The sequence below is a fragment of the Rhinopithecus bieti genome, unplaced genomic scaffold (genome assembly GCF_001698545.2).
Source record: "Rhinopithecus bieti isolate Rb0 unplaced genomic scaffold, ASM169854v2 scaffold_10351, whole genome shotgun sequence".
NCBI classification, from domain to species: domain Eukaryota; kingdom Metazoa; phylum Chordata; class Mammalia; order Primates; family Cercopithecidae; genus Rhinopithecus; species Rhinopithecus bieti.
Window position 1 is genome coordinate 2,983,571 of NW_016806805.1, and position 22,857 is coordinate 3,006,427.

Below are 22,857 nucleotides of genomic sequence, written 5' to 3' on the forward strand. Positions count from 1 at the left end.
TAGAACTAAAAGCCAATAGAGAAATTAAAATGGAATTCTAAAATTTATTCTAATAATACTTAAAAAGACAGAATAAGGACAAATAAACAAACGACAGACCCAAAGAGTTCGTAGATTTTACAATGAACTTAACAATTTCTATGTTTAAAAAAACTGCTGAAATAATGATTGAGGTTTCATTAAATCTTGATCAATGTGTATTTTAACAATGTTGATTCATCTAATGAATGTAAATGAACAAGGTATATTATACTATATTTTCTTTGAATTTTCTCATTTTTAGTGTTCAATATAAAAGTCTTCTCAACTATATTATGACTTTTGGTGACATTGTAAATGAAGTTCCATTTTAACTTTATTTTTAAATTGTTTGCTACTGCTCTATAGAAATACATTTATTTTTTACATGTTTACCTTATACTCTGAGACAATATAATAAACATATCATTTAAGAATGAGGACAGAGGTTTTATTCTTCTGTTTTCTCAAATCCTGTGTCAATTATTTCCTTTTCTTTCCTTATTGCAATGCTTAGAAGTTCCAATACAACTTTGAATAAAAGTGCCAAAGGCAGACATTCATAAGGAGTTTCTGATCTGGGCAGGAAAATGTTCATTCTCTCATCATTAGGTTGATACTCACTATAGTATTTGTTATTGTTATTTGTTTCAGCTGCCTTTAATAATACTGAGGCCAGGTCCTTTATTTCCAGTTTCTCAAGAGTTTTTAATCATGCCTTGGTTTTCCATTTTGTCAAGGACATTTTTAGCAAGTTTGAGATGATGAAATTTTGTCATGGTTGTTTTATTTAGTTTGTTATTTTAGTCTGTTGAGTGTTAAAATATAGTCATGGCTGCCTCATATAGTCTGTTAGTATTATGAACTGCATCAATTGACTTTCAAATGTTGAACCAACTTTGGATTCCTGAAATAAATCACACATTTACTTTCTACTGTGATTTTAATACAGTAATCTAGTGCATTTGTCATTCTCCAGTGCCTTAAAAATGTTGTATTTTGTCTATCTACCATTTAATATTATTATCAGATAAAAGGGTTAGTCTAACCAATCTATTCAGTGACTAGATTCAAAACCGTAAGTAGACTTTGTGTGAAGTTCAGTGAAAAACCATTGAAGGATCACTTTCAATAACAATGCCATGTTATCTCAGACCAATATCAGCTTTACTAAGTTAGGAAAACAAGTCCTTAATTTAAAAAACTTATGTTTGAATAGATTTTTAAAATAATATTCAATCATTAACAACAGGTCTTTAAATCTCAAAACAGCAAAATACTATTCTGCAAAATAAAACAATATTCGCATGCCATCAATTTTATGTAATTATTTAAGTTACAAATATGTATCAATTAAAATGTATGATCTTATCAAACTGAAATAAAATGGACATCTCACTCCTCACTATTTTTAATTCCTGTGTCCTATTTTGGGTTCTTAATATATTAATTGTATTCTACTTATAAAACACCTTGCATATATTTGGCGAGCTATACTAATACTGTTCTCACTGATGGCAATTTTTATATAAGTGAATCATCAGAAAATATTTATTTTAGGTTTAATTTTCAGTCCTTTATTTTAAATGTCCTCAGTGTCTAAAGAATGAAGAAAAAACTTCCCAATTGGTAACTCCCTAAAAGCCCCAAATCTCACAGAAAAGGAAACATGATTTTCATCAGTTTTTACTGCCTTAGGGCACACTCAATATGGTTATATAAGATTAGGTGTTATTGTTCTCAGATGTTACAGATTTAGGAGTTCAGGTAATTCACATTTTGAATAGTATAGTAAATTTTAAATACATAAAGTATGATTAAGAATGGGATATGATATTTAAAAGTTCAAATACCTTATATAATAAGTATAGTTCTTGTAAAACATGTCTTTTGCTAACATCTGTTATCACACAATTCTTCATTATCCAAAATATACCACATATTAGAAACCATTTCAAAGTATAGTACTATTATTTCCTGTCCGTTAAAATTCATTACAAATGCATGTAAAGAAAAGGACATTTTAAAACAAATGTGTTGGGAAAACTGAATATCCATGTGCAAAACAATGATGTTGGACCATTATCTTACAACATATACAAAAATATTTAACTCAAAAATAAATTAAACCTAAATGCAAAATTTAAAACTATAAAAATGTTAGAAGAAAACATAGGGAAAAAAACTTTATGATGTTGGATTTGGCAATGATTTCTTTAATATGACACCAAAAGCACGGGCAACAAAAGAAAAAGTAGACACATGGAACTACATCAAATTTAAATGTTTGTGCATCAAAGGACACTGTCAACTCAGGGAAGAAGCAACCCACAGATTGGGAGAACATATTTGTAAATCATATACCTGACAACGGATCAAAACCCAGGTTATAGAAAGAACTCCTGTAATTCAATAACACAAAACAAACAACCTGCTTTTAAAAATGGGCAAAGGATTTGAACAGCCAACTCTGCTGGCTCACGCCTGTAATCCCAACACTTTAGGAGGCCGCGGCAGGCGGATCATGAAGTCAGGAGTTGGAGAGCAGCCTTACCGACATGGGGAAACCCCGTCTCTACTGAAAATACAAAAATTCCCCGGGCATGGGAGTCGGCGCCTGTAATCCCAAAGCTGAGGCAGGAGAATCGCCTGAACCCGGGAAGGGGAGGTTGCAGTAAGCAGAGATCGCACCACCGCACTCCAGCCTGGGTGACAGAGCAAGCAAAACTCCGTCTTGGGGGGAAAAAAGAAAAAAGTCATTAAGTAAATGAAAAGATGTTCAACATCACTAATCATGAGGAAAATAAAAATCAAAACCATAAAATTTTAGTTCACATCCTTTAGGATTTTTTTGATAGACTATTATTAAAATGCATAAATAAATTGTTGCCAATTATTTAATTTTTTGTTCATTTACATTCACCCTTATTCATTGTTGGTGAGAATGTAAAGTAGGGTAGCAGCTCTGGGCAACAGCAGTTTCTCAAAAATTAAAAATATATATACCACATGATTCTGCTATTCCACTTCCGGGCATATACCCATAAGAACTGAAAACAGAGGCTCAAACAGATGATTTGTTTATGGCAGCATTAAACACAATAGCCCAAAGGTGGGAGAAACCCAAGTGTTCCTAGATATGTGAATGGATAAACAACATGAGATATATGTATGCAATGGAATATTACTCAGCCTTTAAAAGAGAGGACATTTTGACACATGATACAACATGGATGAACTTTGAAAACATCATCCTGCCAGCATATAAAGAGAACACAGCATTTAACACAAGCTAGTCACAAAGGGACAAAGACTGCATGACTTTATATGAGGTTCTGAGAATAGTCAAAGTCATATGGATAAAAAGTAGAATGCAGGTTGCCAGGCACAGTGAGTGTAGGGAATGAGGAAATAGGGAATTATTATTTAATGGGTTTGGAGTTTCGACTTGGGAATATGGAAAGTATTTTAGAGATGGATGTGGTGATCATTATATAATAATGTAAATACACATAATACCAGTAAACTGTGCACTTAGAAACATTTAAAATGCTTTCATGTTACATATATTTTATCACAGTAAAAATAGATAGAGAAGTATTAACTGAGGAAAACTCTAGGTATCATTCAGCCCCCAGCATTTGCTTTGAACTTTTCCTCACAAAATAAAAAGAGATTTAAGTGAGCATGATTTTATATTTAGATGGCAATTGTGAGATGGTCAATACCCAGAAAATCTGACCAGGATTACATTTTTACTAAACCTTATGAGCCAATAAGTTTATATTTTTTTTCTGTCCTTGTTATAAGAAGAAAAAACAAAAAAAAAGTTCAGATTCTATTGGATTTTCACGATAAGAAATTCTATCTTTAAGGTCCATTACCTTCACCCCTTTTTTATGTTTTTCTAGGAATCCCTGGGTGATTCATACATTTCCACAAACCCGGAGTCAGCCAGTCTTCTAATTCTATTCTTTACTATTAAGTTAACAGACACCTTCCTTCAGAGGTTGCTGCCATTATCCTCAGGAATAAATTACCGCCCTGGCAAGCTTTATTTCTGTTCATTACACTGATGTAAAAACTAAATTGTGACTTCACATAAATAAAGTGTGTAAGACTTTACAGATAATGCAGTGACATTACATAGGACTTTACCAAATATTTTATGATGATGGAAGTGAACAGAAGGACAATAAAGCCATTTTACTGGTTAGATTTGGCTACTTTTTTTTTTTTTTTTTTTTTTTTTTTTTTTTTTTTGAGACAGAATCTCACTCTGTTGCCCAGGCTAGAGTGCAGTGGTGTGATATGGGCTCACTGTAACCTCTGCCTCCTGGGTTCAAGTGATCCTCCGGAGTAGCTGGGATTACAGGCGTCTGCCACCACACCCGGCTAATTTTTATATTTTTAGTAGAGATGGGATTTCACCATGTTGGCCAGGCTGGTCTTGAACTCCTGACTTCAGGTGATCCACCCGCCTTGGCCACTTTCAGAATCTGTCCTCAGGCTTCCAGATAAGGACCAGATTATCTCATTTTGCTCTCTTATACAAACACACACACTTGGACATTCCAATAATCTCCATGCCACGGAGTCCCCCTCAAACTCCTGAAAGACTGCAGGGAAAGAATAAAATGTAAAGTAATCAATTTTATATAGAACTATGCTAAGCAAATGAATAACTTAGTTCCCAATAACTGTACCATTTGAAGCTCATAAGCCAAAAAGGACAGGAGCACAAATAGAATAAATTTTTTTCATAATCTTCTGCACATGTAAAATTGAATCATTGTATTTCAATACTATCAAACAAGTATCATAAAAAGTAATAGGTATTTATCGGGGGGGAGCAGAAACAAGCAGAAGACAGTTTTTAGATACAAAGAATAGCAGAAGAGACCCAATTAAGGCAGAGTGGCCATAGATGGCATCTCTGAGAAGGGGCCATACCACAGTCAACCTGATTCCTTTCCAAGCCCCTCCTTCCATTGCAGAAAAGCCTATATAGCTATCTGGCACTTCTCGTCATTTCTAATTAATATCTTCCGAATAATAAATCCTGTACAAAGAAAATTTAAGCCCTCACCTCTTATAATGAAAACATTGCTTAAAATTTTAAATATACATTTTTCTAGTTTCTACTCAAGAAAGTTTCCTAAAATCTTGAGGTTCCTTATTACTTCCAATGCTATTTTATTGCACATTTTATTCATCGACTGAAGAACAGTGGGTTCATCCATCTAGGTGTTTGGGGGGTTCTCTTTCACCAAAATATCATTCAAACAAAACATAATCTGCTTGAATATCTATATTCAACCAGCAAATATATTATACAAGCCAAGCAAATAAAGCAATAATTTCAATGGATTTTATTGGTACATTTGGGAGAGAGAGAAAATATAGCTGTCAGTGAAAGATTATACCACCAATTTTAGACTTTTCAGAACATGTGGTATTTATGTCTGAAAAGTAGCTACAGACATATCAAGCAGCTTTTGCGCAAATATGGAGTCGTTTACAGGCAATTACAATAAAGGAACTCTGGTCAAGTTGCTTAATAGAGTACTTTGAATTTTATTTTTTATATATCATCATCAAAATGAAAGTCCTAAGTGACCACCAACATATCATCATTGTTATTATAGCTGCTGTTGTCCTTATGGTTTAGGGCCTCTGGGTTGATTCTACAAAGCTAATTAAACAGATCTTATTCTAGAAATGATGTGTGATTGGATTTCTCACCTCCACCATCTCCTTGTCCCCATCCTCATCGAAAAGATCCTTTCATGAAACACATTTTTTCAGCTTAAAAAAATTGATGGGAAGAATAATACTTTATGTAATTGGAGAAAATCAAGCCTAGGAAATAATCAAATTCACATTTAAAATTCCCTTTGGCTTTCTGAGGCTAGGTTCTTATACATGCTTCACAATTTCTGTCAATTTTAATTTATTATTTTATTTGATTGCAAATAAAATTTGTAATTTGTAACAAAAAATACAGTTTGTTTGTATTGTTTGTTTGTTTGTTGTTTGTTAGTTTCCTCAACAAGGTCTGGCAACTAGTTATTTCTCTTCCTAAAATATATCATAAAAAAGTAAATATTTCATTTGAAATTTAGAAATAATTTCATATTTTAAGTTGGTATAAATATTGGCACAATGTAAACATACTTTATTATGATTTATATGCTTATAATCATATATTTGTTCCATTTTATTATGTAAAATAATATAAATTTTCACACAGAATTACCAAAGAATAATGGTAATGAAGAAAGACCTACTCCTGGAAATGAATGCATAATATTGATAAGTATAAAGTGATGGTGAGCTTAATGAATCTGTATAAACATAAAGAATATTGAAGAGAAAATGAACCCGACAGCTGTATGTCTGTCACTGATAAAGCCTGAGAAATAAAGCAGACAAAATGAAAAGCCCAAGAAAAGGAAATATCTATTTTTTTCAAGCCAGATTACAGATATTGTTAGGTTTATGAGATTCGTATTTGTTTTATTTTTTATATTTGGTTGTCCAAGTTCAATCATGTATTAACTAGTCATAAAATGATTTATATGAGGCTGAATTTAAATCAGTAATGAAATTCTTCAATCACGACAGTCGTGACTGTCACTTTTCACTGCCCAAAGGTCTCATAGTAAAAATATTTTTGGAAGGGACATTTTCTGCTCTCTCACCAGCAATATAACATTGATAAGCTGACACTAGTTCACAGGTCTTAGATGATAAGAAAAGTGCCTTATCCAAATGTTTTTCAAGTGTTTTCTAATGTAAACTCATAATTATCCTGGAAATGAATGAATATGTTTTAAGTCAATAAGCTAACTAAGTGAGATTATTCATCCCTGAGTGTGTTCTTACCATGATACTTAATCATACTAAGGCTAATCAATACCATCAACCACTCACTCCACTTCTTTTTTTAATGCACTGTACCTGTGGTTGGCATTGTGCTAAGATAAAAGTAAATCAACCAAGTTTATTTTATTTGTTTATTTGTTTTCTCTCAAAGAGCTTACAGTCTGTTGGTACAGATAAGTAGGTGAAAGCAAAAAGTTGTCATAATATAGTGTATTCAGTATTATGTACAAACACTGTAGAATAGCCTACGTTTGAAAGGAATGACACATTTTGCCAGACAATGAGACACCGTTGCTCAGTTTTGGAAGAAAAAAAATGAATTAGCTAAGAAACAATACAGAGCATCTACAGGACATAGAGACAGCATTAAGATAAAAATGAACTACTTTGGGGAGTGGTAAAGTTCTATTGAAGCTGATATGTAGAGTTTAAGAAACAGAATGCTGGCTAGAGAGGTAGTCGGGGCCATACCATGGAAGAATGCATGCACCAGGGTGAAGGCTTAAAGTTTGTCCTGGAGGCTAGTGTAAGTAGGGCTAACAGGATTCTTTAAACTACAGTATACTTGTTTTTACTGAACAATGTTTCTGGTGGCCCAGCACAGGGTTCAACACTGCACTTTAGTTGTCCTCATCACCTTTACCTTTTCTATATTCTGATAAAATATTTCTTTAAAAAAATAGTGAAATAGAGAATTTATCTTGATATTAGAGACTGTGTAAGAGAGGCTTACAACTACCAGAATTTTAAAAATAATTTATATAATATTTGACAAACAAGTTAAAGAAAAGACATGCCAAAATCATTCAGAAAAATGTGAAATAGTTTTACATATGACTGGTGAAGCTTTATTCAAATAATGCAACAATAGTTCTTAATATATCACCCAATGCAATTCACCTTTTCAACAGATTATGAAGTAGAACCATATAAGCATCTTATGTGACAACTTAATCCTTTCTTCCTAGGGTCAGGAAAAGAAAAAAACTCTCTTTCACTCATTCTGCTTGATTAGGTAATGAAAGTCTTAGTGCAAAAATTTAAGATAAGGAAAGAAAGAATATTGTATTGCTAGAATCTATAATTGTCTACATAGAAATCCAAAATAGTTCACACAAAAATGCCACTGGAACTAATAAGTGCATTTAGGATATTATCAGAATATAAATTCAATGTACAAAATAATTTTAATGAATAATTCAAAACTAAAACTAAAATAAACAAGAAACGGCAAAGAAAAAAATAATAACAAAACAAGCATCAGCCAGGCACGGTGGCTCACACTTGTAATCCTGCACTTTGGGAGACCAAGGCAGGAGGATTACTTGAGGCCAGGAGTTTGAGACCAGTCTGGGCAATATAGTGAGACTCTGTCTCCACAAAATTAGTCTATTTTTTTTTTCTTTTTGAGAGGGAGTCTTGCCGTGATGCCCAGGCTGGAGTGCAGTGGCGCCATCTCAGCTCACTGCAACCTCCACCTCCTGAGTTCAAGTATCTCTCTGCCTCAGCCTCCCCAGTAGCCGGATTACAGGAACCCGCCACCACACCCAGCTAATTTTTGTATTTTTAGTAGAGATGGGGTTTCACCATCTTGGCCAGGCTGGTTTTGAACTGCTGACCTCGTGATTCATCCGCCTCAGCCTCCCAAAGTGCTGGGATTACAGGTGTGAGCCACTGTATCTGGCCTTTTTTTTTTTTTTTCACAGAGTGTAGCTCTGTCACCAAGGCTAGAGTGCAGTGGCATGATCTCGGCTCACTGCAACCTCTGCCTCCCGAGTTCATGTTATTCTCCCACCTCAGCCTCCCGAGAAGCTGGGATTACAGGCATCCGCCATTATGCCCGGCTATTTTGCATTTTTGTAGAGACGGGGTTTCATCATGTTATCCAGGCTGGTCTTGAACTCCTGACCTCAGGTGATCCGCCTGCCTCTGCCTCCCAAAGTGCCAGTATTACAGGCATGATCTACAAAAGTAATTTTTAAACAATTAGTTTGCTGTGGTGGTGTGTACCTGTAGCTCTAGTTACTTAGGAGGCTGAGGCAGGAGGATCACTTGAGCAGTGAGCTCTGATCTTGCCACTGTACTACAGTCTGTGCAACAGAGCAAGTCTCCATCTCTCAAAAAAAAAAAAAAAAGTATTATTTATATTAGCAACAAAACCCCTGAAATACCGGTATATACTTATAATGAGATGTGTGGATTAGTGTTATGCTTAACATTATAAAATACTAATAAAATATGTCAAAAAATATGTTGAAAAATATGCCATTTTCACATAGTGTAGGCTTATATTGCTAAGATGTTAACTGTCCCAAAATTGATTTATTGGTCAAATAGAATCCCAGTAATAACTAAATAACTGTGGCCGGGCGCGGTGGCTCAAGCCTGTAATCCCAGCACTTTGGGAGGCCGAGACGGGCGGATCACGAGGTCAGGAGATCGAGACCATCCTGGCTAACACGGTGAAACCCCGTCTCTACTAAAAAATACAAAAAACTAGCCGGGCGATGTGGCAGGCGCCTGTAGTCCCAGCTACTCGGGAGGCTGAGGCAGGAGAATGGCGTGAACCCGGGAGGCGGAGCTTGCCGTGAGCTGAGATCTGGCCACTGCACTCCAGCCTGGGCGACAGAGCGAGACTCCGTCTCAAAAAAAAAAAAAAAAAAAAACTAAATAACTGTTCGGTAAGTGGGCTCAAAAGCAGAATGGCGATAACAGAGGAAAATATCTGTAAAATGGAATATCAAACAATAAATGTTTCCCAATCCCAAAAGGGACTATAATGAAAGATCTAACTTCCATATCACTGGAGTTCTGGAAAGAGAGGAGAAAGAGAGAATGACTAGAAAATACTAAAAGACTAAGACCTTACCAAATTTGGCAAGAGACATACAACTATAGTTTCAAGAAGATGAACAAATCCCAAACAAAATAAACCCAATGAAATCTATGCCAAGATATATCACACATAATTACACTTCTAAACACCAAAGACAAATTAAAAAAAATTTAAAGCAGTGAGAGAAAAACAACATCTTATCTGTCAGAAAAAAAAAATCAATTTGAATGACAAAATTTTTAATCAGAATCCATGTAGGTCAGAAGAAATGGCAAAATATTCTCCAAGTGCTAAAAGAGAAAGCATTGACCCTTTAAAATGAAAAGTGCACTGCATTTGGGGTAAAATAAGCAAGCAAACAAACAAATAAACAACTAAGGAATTCCTGGTGTATCTTACTAAATTTTTCATTAGAATATAGTAAGCATGTATTCACCTATTTCTAATGCAGATAGGATTTCAATAGTCTATAAACCAGTTTGCCTAAGACTTCCAGTTTCTCGATTGCTGTGCTTCTTTGCCTGAAATGTTATACATATTTAATCATTATGATTTAATTTAGTTGGCATTTTTATTACATCATTGTGTTAATAGGTAAAATTAATATTTATAATTACATCATTACAACATACAATAAAAATTGCAATTTTTTATTCCATTCCCATCTAGCTGCATGTTTGATTGTTCTGAATTACTTTCAACTTTCTTTGCTGAGTCTCTTGGTAGTACTTTTAATAGGTAAATGAATTATTTACATTTTATTACATGCATTTTACCTATATAACAAACCTGCACATGTACCCCTGAACCAAAAATAAAAGTTTAAAAAAATGAGATGGTGGATGGTTTAAATAGACACAGTGTTTACTTTTTATAATTGAACAGAATGTTGTTTTCCCCTAAATTTATAGCAGGGTAGAAAAGGCAGCTATTTTAGTGAAACAATCTTAATGTATTGTTGAGAAAAGAACTGTTCTTACTTTTAGTGACCTTTTCCAATGCTATTTCAAGCTTTTAAATTAATAAGGCATAGGGTAATATGACCACATGCTGGATATCTTGTCTTTAGGCAATAAGAAATATGGCATACTTTTTCCCATTTATTTTAAAACCTGCTTCTTTGGGTAAATGAACATGATTATTTAAATGCTCAAGTGAGCGTTTTTACACATGCAAAATGAAAGTCCATGGAATAAACATATTCATTTATACTTTGTGATATGCAATTATTTTAAATGCTATGGTTACTTTAAAGCATATATTAAAGCCACACATGTCAGCTTATATAATAGCAATGAAAAGCAATTCATGACCAAAGGACATAAAGGTACATGAAATAAATGAACAGGAAGCTCTAACATACAGTAAAAGTGTAGGAGATCAATAACATTGATGGGAAGGGGGAAGGGAGACAAGAGATGAATTTCTTTCAAGCCTTTTTGTAGCATTGATATTGTATGTGTTTACAGTGTGAGAATAATAAGTTCTGGAAGAACTGCTGATAGAGATGAGAAAAGATATTACATTTGCCTTCAAATCACCATTTCCCACACCAACAGCCCTTCACCACGTATGAATGCCTGTGGGTATGGCTAAGTTTAGAGTATTTGTAACAACGCAAGTTGTTATTGTGATCTCCACGTAGCACTGAAAACATCTTCTTTCAATGCCTTTATTTCTACTTGTTTTGTGTTTATTATATGTCTTTCATCTGTAGATAAATACTTAGGTTTCTTTATTCCTTGAGTTCTTTTAAAGTGGGGATAAATTAACCATGTATACGCCAAACAAAATGTGCTTACTTTCTCAAGTAGGTATTCATACATCCATGCTTATTGCAGTCTTTGCACAATTGTCAAGAGATAGAAGCAATTCAAATGTCCGTGGAAAGATTAATGGATAAACAAAATGTAGTATATACATAAAATGGGTTATTATGAATCCTTACAAAAGATAAGAATATCCTGTCACATGCTGCAACATGAATGAAACTCAAGGATATTATGCTAAGCGAAATTAGTAACTAAAAGACAAATAACATTTTATCCCATTTTTATGAAGTCTAAAGTAGTCGAAATAATAGAAACAAAGTTAGAAAGGTGGTTACCAATGGCTGGAGGGGGTAGAGGATTAGTGTTTAATGGGTCCAGAGTTTCAAGATTAGAAAGTTCTAGAGATTTGTGCACAACAATGGGAATTTAATTAACAGGACTGAAATATACACTTAAAAATTACTAAGATAGTAAATTTAATGTTATATATTTTATCACAATAAAAATAATTTCTATAAGAGTAACTGCTATGATTAATTTAATTGTTGCCAAATAGATTAGATTTTTCAGATTTATTATAGTATTCAATGACAATCAATATTGGAAGCCTTAATTCCTTTCATGTATAGTGTATCTTGCTCTCAGCCTCAATTCTGATTTATATTTACTGTAAGAATAAGAATGAGGAGTTTCATTTCTGAAAACTCACATTTGGCTCCTGACCCAATTTGTAAAACTTCTAATAATATGAGTAAATACTTGCATTAAGACAACTCCAGAAATATTGAGTGAATGCATTTCATTTAAAGTGAAATAAATACTCTCAAAATAATAGGTACTGTTTGCTATATATATTTGCATGCATATACAGCAAACTATACCTTAACTAAAATATTAAAAATCACTTAACTGAATTATAAGAAATAATAACATTGTTTTGATGATAAAGAGTTTAGCCTCTAGCTTCCTTCCAAATCACTGTATACAATCTGAGAACACATAACAAATATAGATGTTGTCATTTAGAAAGTGGCATAAAAAGAAGTACATGAAAATGAGCCAAATGTTCTTTATTCCAAGACAGCAGTATCAATTTGCAAGAGGCAGTATGTGACTTTGAAGAAGATAGTTTATAAAACACAGAGAGTCATATTTTAAAGAGTAATGTCTACAATTCCTCTTAGTAAGGAGTTTGGTATAGGAAAATCTTTAATGTGATTTACTGGACTAATGCTTGAATTTCAAGATATTGATAAGAGACAGTGTTAAATAGTATTTTGCACACATGATTTCCTCCCCTAATTTAGGTGAATATATTTTCTCATTCAGAAATATTATTAAACATATATTTTCTAATATATAATATGTATATCCTATGTTAAATACCATTTGTGTATCTAAAAGAAAAGAAAAGGCCTCAAATTTTAACTCTTCACACTACATCTGTAAATGTAAAAGCCTAAAACAAATTTATTAGGCCAAAACACAAAAGCAGGAGAATTTTTCAGCTTAGATGAGAGAAGTGCACCTGGCTTCAGACTTCCATAGAATAAGAAGATCAAATGATATTTTTTAAAGATTCTTGATTTCTGTCTCAGAGCTCTGCTTCCAAAACTCTTTGCCTAATTTGGGTGGTTACTGTGATGACCCAATGACAAGTTTAATATTCATCATCTCAGCACTGAGAAACTAATGCTGAGCACTACCTAGGTCATGTGTTGTCTATCATTATATCAATTTCTATGTCCAGAGATACTGAATATCCTGATTAATTTGAATCTCATATCCATCCTTGATATTCAAAAGATTATCAGAGTGCTGCCCTGAGAAGTAAAAATGAGTTCTATTAACAAAAGACAGAGGATGACATTAAAAATACCAGCAATAAAGAGAGAGACTGAAAGCTGGGGAATGATTCCTGGAGGAATAATGCTTGACCTCAAAGTCTGAAAAGCTTACTAGCATTTCAGTGCATGGATGAATGACAAGCAATACTTTGTAAGGGGCACAAAAAGAGGTATGAGAACAAACTGCAGGGGATAAAGTCAGAGATGTCCACAGAAATAAAATTGCTGAAAGAAATTTTGCAACAACAACAAAAAAAAGGACGTAGGATGAGATGTTGGATAAACGGGAAAAATACAGGGCCAAAGGGCAGCTAAAATATGGCAAAAATATACATAAACACAAAACAAGACAACATGTTATATGATTTCAAGAGCGGCACAAGCGTAAGCCAAGAATTCTCAGGTATGCAAAAACATTTCAGAATGAGATAATAAAGAAAGAAGTTAGAAGGTTTGTGTTATTCTGGGTGTATCTTAAAAGACAAATAATAATTTCAATAGGCAAATATGGAAAGATAATTTTAAACAGAGTGAAGTACAAAATATGGTAAAGCACAGATGTGAAGGAAAGATTTAGTTGTTTAGTTTGTTGTTTTTAAGTAAGAGAGAAATTGAAACATGTCAAAGCTATGTAACTTTCAGCAGAACGCATTTTAAATGGCTGACTTCTGTTTTTACCCATGAGGGAGAAGAAGTTACCCCACCATTATAGAACAAAATGTGGGGTTTAATCAGGATTTCAAGTTTGGTTTAACATTTTTAAAAAATCAATAAATATAATATACCATATTAATGGATTGATGAGGAGTTGCTTCTAATGGATAAGCCAATAAGTAATATCTTAATATGAAATCTATTCCTGGTGAAGTTGCTGTGAACATTGTTGACATGACGGCAAAATATTTAGAATACTCTGTATCCTTAGTTGGTAAAGAAGTGGCAGCAGGGTCTGAGAGGATTGACTCTAGTCTTTAAATTAGAGGTTCTAATGTGGGTAAAGTGCAGTCAAACAGCATCACATGCTACAGATAAATTGTGTGTGAGAGGAAGAATCAATCAATGTGGCTAACCGCACTGTCAACTTATTTTAAGAAATCACCACAGCCTTCCCAATTTTTAGCAACAACCATTCTGATCAGCCAGCAGCCATCAACATCAGGGCAAGACCATCTACCAGCAAAAAGATTATAACTCACTGAAGGCTCAGATTATTGTTGGATTTTTTTAGCACTACGGTCTTTTAAAATTTAGGTATACAAATTTTGGACAAAATACTATTGCACACTTAATAGACTACATTAGAGTGTAAGCATAACTTTTATATACACTAAAAAAAAAACCACGTAACTTAATTTATTGTGCTATTTGCTTGATAGTGGTGGTCTGAAACCAAAACCACAGTATCTGTGAGGTATGCTTATAGTTGCAAAAGTAGACAGAAGATTAGAAAGGATATGGAAAGTTTGAACAACACTGCCAACCAAATTGGTATTTACGAGACAATAAACTGAACACATGCAGAATATACTTTTGTTTCCAGAGAAATTGATATTCAACAAAATATTTCATATACCATGTCATAGAATGTCTCACTAATTTTTTAAAAAATAAAATCATTTATAGATGCTGTTGTACTCAAATGTAATTACATTTGAACTCAATAACAAAAAATAAAAAGATCCCCAAATATTTTCAAATTAAGCTACACAATTCTAAAAATCCCATGATAAAAGATAAATTATGAATTTTTAAAATCTTTTAACTAAATAAAAGTAAAATCACAACATACCAATATTTGTACAAAACAACTAAAATACTGCTTACAGAGAATATTAGGAATTTAAAATGTCATAGAAAACAAAATTTTTTAACTGATGATCTAAGCTTCCTCTTAAGAAACTAGGAAAAGATAGCGAAATAAATGCAAAAGGAAGGAGGAAAATTATAAAGTTAAGAGCAGAAAACAGTGAAAGAGAAAATGGTCAAACAATACATAAAATCAACAAAACCAGAAATGGTTTCTTTAAAAAGGTTTTTATTATTGAAAAAAAACTTAGCTACTTTGATACAGAAATTAAGAAGGAAAATGCTTGTTACCAGCTTCAAGACTGAAAGAGAATGGATCCCTCCAGATTCTAAACCTAACAAAAGAAAAATAAAGGAATATTATCAGCAACATTTTGTCAATAATATTTAATAACATATAAAATTGGCACAATCCTTAAAGACAAATTATCAAACTTACATTGAAAGAAATAGAAAATTAGAATAGCCCTATATTTTTAAGAATATTAAATTTGTAGTTTAAAATCTTCCCACGAAGAAGAGTTGAGGTTAATATGGCTTCAGAGGGGAACTAAATTCAACATTTAAGGAAGAAAAAAATAACAATTTTACACAAAACCTTTCAGAAAATACAGATAGGGTTAATACTTTTTAAATTATTTTATAGAGCCACATGACTCTGATACTGAAACAACACATAAATACTATAAGGAAAAAATGACCAAGAATACTGCTTATGAACACAGATACAAAATTTCTTAAAATAATTTAGATAATTCAATCCAGCAACATATAAACAAGATAATATGTTATAAGCAAGTAGCATTTATCACAGGACTTAATGTTTGTTTTAATATGAGAAAATAAATTGATACTATTGGTTAAATTAAGAGAACTGAAGAAAAAAATCATATGGTCATTTTAATAAAGGCAAAAAAAAAAATTTGAAAAGCCCAACATTTATTTTAAGAGAAATTATCAAAAAACTGGCAATAGGACATTTCCTCAATCCCCAAAAATGATGAAATATAACGAAACATACACTATAGATAACATTTCATTCTAATATTGCCACATGACACTTTCCCTTGAGATTGGGAGTCAGACAAAAATTCTGCTCTCATTGCTTCTGTTTAACATTTCATTAGATGTCTTTGCAAGTGCAATAAGGGGGAAAATGCAAGGAAAAGACAAAATGATTGAAAAGGAAGATAGAGAACTGTCTTCATTTATAGATTCCATGATTTCACACATAGAAAATCTTGACAATCTAAATGTCTACTCTAAAAATAAGTTTAAAATTGTGAAGCTGAAGAATAGAAAAAAAAAAATCTTTTGTTTATCCATAACTAGCAAGGAATAATTGCAAAATAAAATTTTAAAACACCATTTACATCACATCAAATTAATTAAATACATGAAGTATATTTGAGGAAAATATGCTAGACATCTACTAAAATATAAAACATAACTGAGAAAGATTAATAATAATCTTTAAAATTATAAAATCATGAAAATATAAATTAAATCTCTGTATCCTTTATCATAGAAATTGACAAGGTCTTTAGACAATTCATGTAAAACATAAAACACTTTAAAAGCCAAAATAGCTTCATAAAGAGTACAAAATCATAGTACTTATCCTATGTGATTTCAAAACTTACCATGGATGTTGGCATAAGAGTAGACAATTTGATGTTGGAACAGAACAGAAAGTCCAGGAATAGATCTAAGACATCAAAAGCAATTCAATGGGGAAAGGAAATGCTGTTTAACAAATGATACTGGAAAGTTGGATATCTGTATTTAAAAGAAAAAAAGAAAACCTTTGATTCTTATCCCACTTGTGTTCAAAAAATGACTTGAGATGGATCATGGCCCTAAATATAAAAGGAAAATTGTGAGTCTTCTGGAATTAAACAAAGAAAATATATTTGGGGATTGAGGTGGGCAAACAGATTTCAAGTTAATGAAAGACATATTGGAAAAATTACAGATTAGAAAATATATATGCATTAATAAAGGACCTATTCATAATAAATGAAGATCTCCTACTACATAATAATGGGAAGACAGCCCACTAAAGGTGAACAAAATATTTGCCCAGAATTTCAAAATAAAACTATATGAAAAGCCAGTTACCACATAAAAGGATATTCAACATAATTAGTCAAAAAATATACAAAGTAAAAGCACAATCAGATACCACGACATTTCCAGTAGAATAGCTAAACTGTTAAGTCTGACAAAATTAAATATTCCACAACAGTTATGTTGTAGGATAACCAAGACTCTCATGCTCTGCTGGCAGGGATGTAAAATAATATAACAACTTTGGAATACTGTTTACCAGTTTTTTATTATTTTTTAATTTAACTTTAACTTCAGGGGAACATATGCAGGTTTGTTATATAGGTAAACTTGTGTCATGGGGGTTTGTTGTACAAATTATTTTGTCATTAGGATGGTGGTCCTCTTCTCACAGCTCCACTAGGCAGTACCCCAGTAAGGACTCCGTATGGGGGCTCCTACCCCACATTTTCATTCTGCACTGCCCTAGCAGAGAGGTTCTCCAGGAGGGCCCTTGCCTTGCAGCAAACTTCTGTATGGGCATCCAGGCATTTCCATACACCTTCTGAAATCTAGGCAAAGGTTCCTAAATCCCAATTCTTGACTTCTGTACACTTGCAGTCTCAAGACCATATGGAAGCTACCAAGGCTTGGGGCTTGCACCCTCTGAAGCCATGGTCTGGAGCTCTACACTGGCCCCTTTGAGCCATGTCCGGGGTGGCTGGGATGCAGGGCACCAAGTCCCTTGGGTGTGCACAGCACGTGAACAGTGGGCCTGGCCCATGAAACTATTTTTTCCACCTAGGCCTCTGGGTCTGTGATGGGAGGGGCTGGTGGGAAGACCTCATGCCCTGGAGACATTTTCCCCATTGTCTTGGTGATTAACATTTGGCTCCTCCTTACTTATGCAAAGTTCTGCAGCCAGCTTGAATTTCTCCTCAGAAAATGGAATTTTCTTTTCCATTGTATTGTCAGGTTGCAAATTTTCCAAACTTTTATGCTCTGTTTACCTTATAAAAATGAATGCCTTTAACAGCACCCAAGTCGCCTCTTGAATGTTTTGGTGCTTAGAAATTTCTTCTGTTAGATACCTTAAATCATCTCTTGCAAGTTGAAAGTTCCACAGGCTGAGTGCAGTGGCTCATGGCTATAATCCCAGCACTTTGGGAGGCCAAGGTAGGTGGATCAGCTGAGTTCAGGAGTTCGAGACCAGCCTGGCCAACATAGTGAATCCCTGTCTCTACAAAAACTACGAAAATTAGTTGGGCATTGTGGCACGCATATGTAATCCCAGCTACTCAGGAAACTGAGGCAGGAGAATCACTTGAACGCAGGAGGCAGAGGTTGCAGTGAGCCGAGATTGCATCATTGTACTCCAGCCTGGGTGACAAAAGTGAGACTCCAAAAAAAAAAAAAAAAAGGAAGGAAGGAAGGAAAGTTCCACAAATCTCTAGCGCACGGACAAGGGACAAAATGCCTCCAGCCTCTTTGCTAAAACATAACAAGAGTCACCTTTGCTTCAGTTCCCAATAAGTTCCTCATCTCCATCTGAGACTACCTCAGTCTAGATTTCATGGTCCATATTATTATCAGCATTTTGGTCAAAGCCATTCAACAAGTCTCTAGGAAGTTCCAAACTTCCCCACAGTTTCCTGTCTTCTTCTGAGTCCTCCAAACTGTTTCAACCTCTGCCCATTACCCAGTTCCAAAGTCACTCCCACATTTTCAGTTATCTTTTCAACAGCACCCCACTCTGTTGGTCCCAATTTACTATATTAGTCTGTTTTCACACTGCTGATAAAGACACACTGCAGACTGAGCAATTTACAGAAGAAAGAGGTTTAATTGGACTTACAGTTCCACATGGCTGGGGAAGCCTCACAGTCATGGCAGAAGGCGAGGAGGAGCAAGTCACATCTTAACATGGATGGTGACAGGCAAAAAATGAGAGAGCTTGTGCAGGGGAATGCCACTTTTTAAAACTATCAGATCTCATGAGACTTATTCACTATTACAAGAACAGCATGGGAAAGACTTGCCCCCATGATTAAATTACCTCCCACCAAGTCCTTTCGACAACACATGGGAATTCAAGAGGAGATTTGGTTGGGGACACAGTCAAATCATATCAAGGATGGAATGTTTTTCCATTTGTTTGTGTCATCTCTGATTTCTTTGAGTAGTGTTCTATAGTTCTTCTTGTAGCGATCTTTCACCTCCCTAATTAGCTGTATTTCTAGTATTGTATTCTTTTTGTGGCTATTGTGAATGAGATTGGGTTCCTGATTTGGCTATTGGCTTAACTGTTGTTGGTTTATAGGAATGCTAATGATTTTTGCACATCGATTTTGTATTTTGAGACTTTGCTGAAGTTGTTTATCAGCTTAAGAAGCTTTTGAGCTGAGACTATAGGGCTTTCTAGATAAAGACAATGTCCTCTGCAAGCAGAGATAGTTTGATTCCCTCTCTTTCTATTTGAATCCCCTTTATTTCTTTCTCTTGCCTGATTATTCTGGCCAGGATGTCCAGTACTATTTTGAATACAAGTGGTGAGAGAGGACATCCTTGTCATGTGCTAGTTTTTAAAAAGAATACTTCCAACTTTTTCTTATTTAGTATGATGTCTGTAGCATCGTTATAAATAGCTCTTATTATTAGGTTGGTACTATTAAAGATAATGTCAAAAGCTGCAATTACTTTTGCACCAATCTAAATATTTTGAGATATGTTCCTTTAATACCCAGCTTTTTTGAGAGTTTTTTAGCATGAATGGCTGTTGAATGTTATCAAAAGCTTTCTCTGCATCTATTGAGATAATCACATGATTTTTGTGTTTAGTTCTGTTTTTTTGATGAATCACATTAATGGATTTGTATATGTTGAATCAACCTTGAATCTCAGGGATAAAGTTTACTTGATCACGGTGGATACGTTTTTGATGTGATTTTGTTTGCCAGTATTTTGTTGAGGATTTTTGCGTTTATGTTCATCAAGGAAATTGGCCTGAAGTTTTCTTTGTTTATTGTGTCTCTGCTAGGTTTTGGTATCAGGATAATGCTGGTTTCATAGAAAGAGTTAGGGAGAAGTTCCTTCTCCTCAGTTTTTGAAGTAATTCTAGGAGGAGTGGTATCAGCTCTTCTTTGCACACCTGGTAGAACTCAGCTTTGAATTCTTCTGGTCCTGGGCTTTTGGAGGTTCTTAAGTTTTTTATTAACTGAATTTCAGAGCTTGTGTTGGTCTGTTCAGAGATTCAATTTCTTCCTGATTCTGTCTTGGAAGGGTGTACGTGTCCAGGAATTTCTTCATTTTTTCAGATTTTCTAGTTTATGGGCATAGAGGTGCTCATGATATTCTCTGAAAACTGTTTGTATTTCTGGCAGGGAGGTCAGTGGTAATATCCCCCTTGTCATTTCTGATTGTGTTTATTTGAATCTTTTCTCTTTTGTTTTTTTTAGATGGGGGGCACAGACAGCAAGTTTATTTGGTGAATGCTGATGGCAAACATCATCCAAGAGAGACAAGATGGGAAAGGTGCTATGACAAGATTGTCTAGGGAGCCTTCAGGAAACATAAAAAATCCAACACAGGGAAAAGCATGGGCTCTGGGGAGACTGGGAAGGTCCTCAGCCATTCGGCACCATGCAGATGAGCTCTTCATAGTTAATATAAACATTGTTGTCCTCGTGCCCTGCCACCAGCATCTCCACTTTTTCCTCTGTCATCTTCTCATCCAGTGTGACAAGAACATGCCAGATTTCAGCACCCATGACAGTGCCATTTCCTTCCTTGTCAAAAACTGAAGTCCATTGACATAATCCTCATAGATGCCCTGGTCCTTGTTTTTGGCCACCACCATCTGCAGCATGGGCAGAAAGTGCTCAAAGTTTAGCACTTTCACATTCATTTCACCACTCTTGGGATTCCCCAGGACTTTGGGCAACTCAGTGTTGGTGAAGTTCTGGCCCAGGGCCCTCATCATGTTCCCACACTGGCTGTACAGGATCTTGCCATCACCTGTTCAAACAGCTGGAAAGCCTCCTTGAACTCTGCAGTGTGGTCCTCAGTGAAGTCACACATCTTGACTACTCCTCCTTTCTTTTTTATTAGTCTAGCTGGTGTTACTAGTCTCTTAATAATTTTTTTAAAAATAAGAAAACACCTCACAGATTTGTTGATGTTTTGAAGGGTTTTTCATGTCTCTATCTCCTTCAGTTCAACTCTTATCTTGGTTATTTCTTATCTTTTGCTAGCTTTGGGATTTGCTTGCTTTTGGTTCTCTCATTCTTTCAGTTGTGGTATTAGGTTGCTAATGAGATTTTTCCAGCTTTTTAATGTGGGCATTTAGTGCTATAAATTTCCCTCTTAACACTGTCTTAGCTGTGTCCCAGAGATTCTGGTACATTGTATCTCTGTTGTCATTAGTTTCAAAGAACTTCTTAACTTCTGCTTTAATTTTATTGTTTACCAAAAACTCATTCAGAAGAGGTTATTCAATTTTCATGTAATTATATGGTTTTTAGATAATTTATTAGATTTGATTTCTAATTCATTGCACTGTGATCCAAGGGATTGTTTGTTATGGTTTCAGATATTTTGCATTTGCAGAGGAGTGTTTTACTACCAATTATGAGACTAATTTTAGAGTAAGTGCATGTGCTGATAAGAAGACAGTATAATTTGGTATTTTGGGTGGAGAGTTCTATAGATGTCTATCAGGTTCATTTGATCAAATGTTGCATTCAGCTAATCAATATCTTTGTTGGTTTTCTGTCTTGATGATCTGTCTAATATGGTAAATGGAGTGTTAAAATATCCCACTATCTTTGTGTGGGAGTCTAAGTCTGTTTGAATGTCTCTAAGAACTTGCTTCCTGAATCTTGGTGCTCCTGTGTTGGGTGCATGTATATTCAGTATAGTTAGATCTTCGTGTTGAATTGAACCCTTTACGATTATGTAATGTCCTTCTTTGTCTTTTCTTTTCTTTGTTGACTTAAAGTTTGTTGCATCTGAAACTAGGATTGTAACCTCTGATTTTTTCCTGTTTTCCATTTGCTTGGTAAAGTTTTCTCCATTCCCTTATTTTAAGCCTGTGTGTGTCATTGCATGTAAGATACCAATGGGTCTTGATCTTTATCCAGCTTGCCATTCTGTGCTGTTTAATTGGGGGCACTTAGCCCATTTACATTTAAGGTAAGTATTGACATATGTGGATTTTATCCTTTCTTAATGGTGTTACCTGATTATTTTGCAGACTTGTTTATGTGGTTACTTTGTAGTGTCATAGGTCTGTGTACTTCAGTGTGTTTTTTTCGTGACTTATAGCGATCTTCCCTTTTCCTACTTAGTGTTTCCTTCAGGAGCTCTTGTAAGGCACATCTTGTGGTAATGAATTCCCTCAGCACTTGCTTATCTAAAAAGGATCTTATATCTCCATTGCTTATGAAGCTTAGTTTGGCTGGATGTGAAATTCTGGGTTGGAATTTCTTTTCTTTAAAAATGTTGAATATTGGCCCCCAATCTCTTCTGGCTTGTAGAATTTCTGCTGGGAGTTTGCTGTTAGTTTGATGGGCTTCCTTTTCTAAGTGACCTGACCTGTCTTTCTAGCAGCCTTTAACATTTTTTCTTTCATTTAGACCTTGGA

The 22,857-nt window shown here is 34.4% G+C and overlaps 1 pseudogene; it reads right to left on the bottom strand.

The window, feature by feature from the left end:
* Positions 1-20,839: 20,839 nt before the first annotated feature.
* LOC108533178 (myosin light polypeptide 6-like) lies at positions 20,840-21,293 on the bottom strand (annotated as a pseudogene).
* Positions 21,294-22,857: the final 1,564 nt, after the last annotated feature.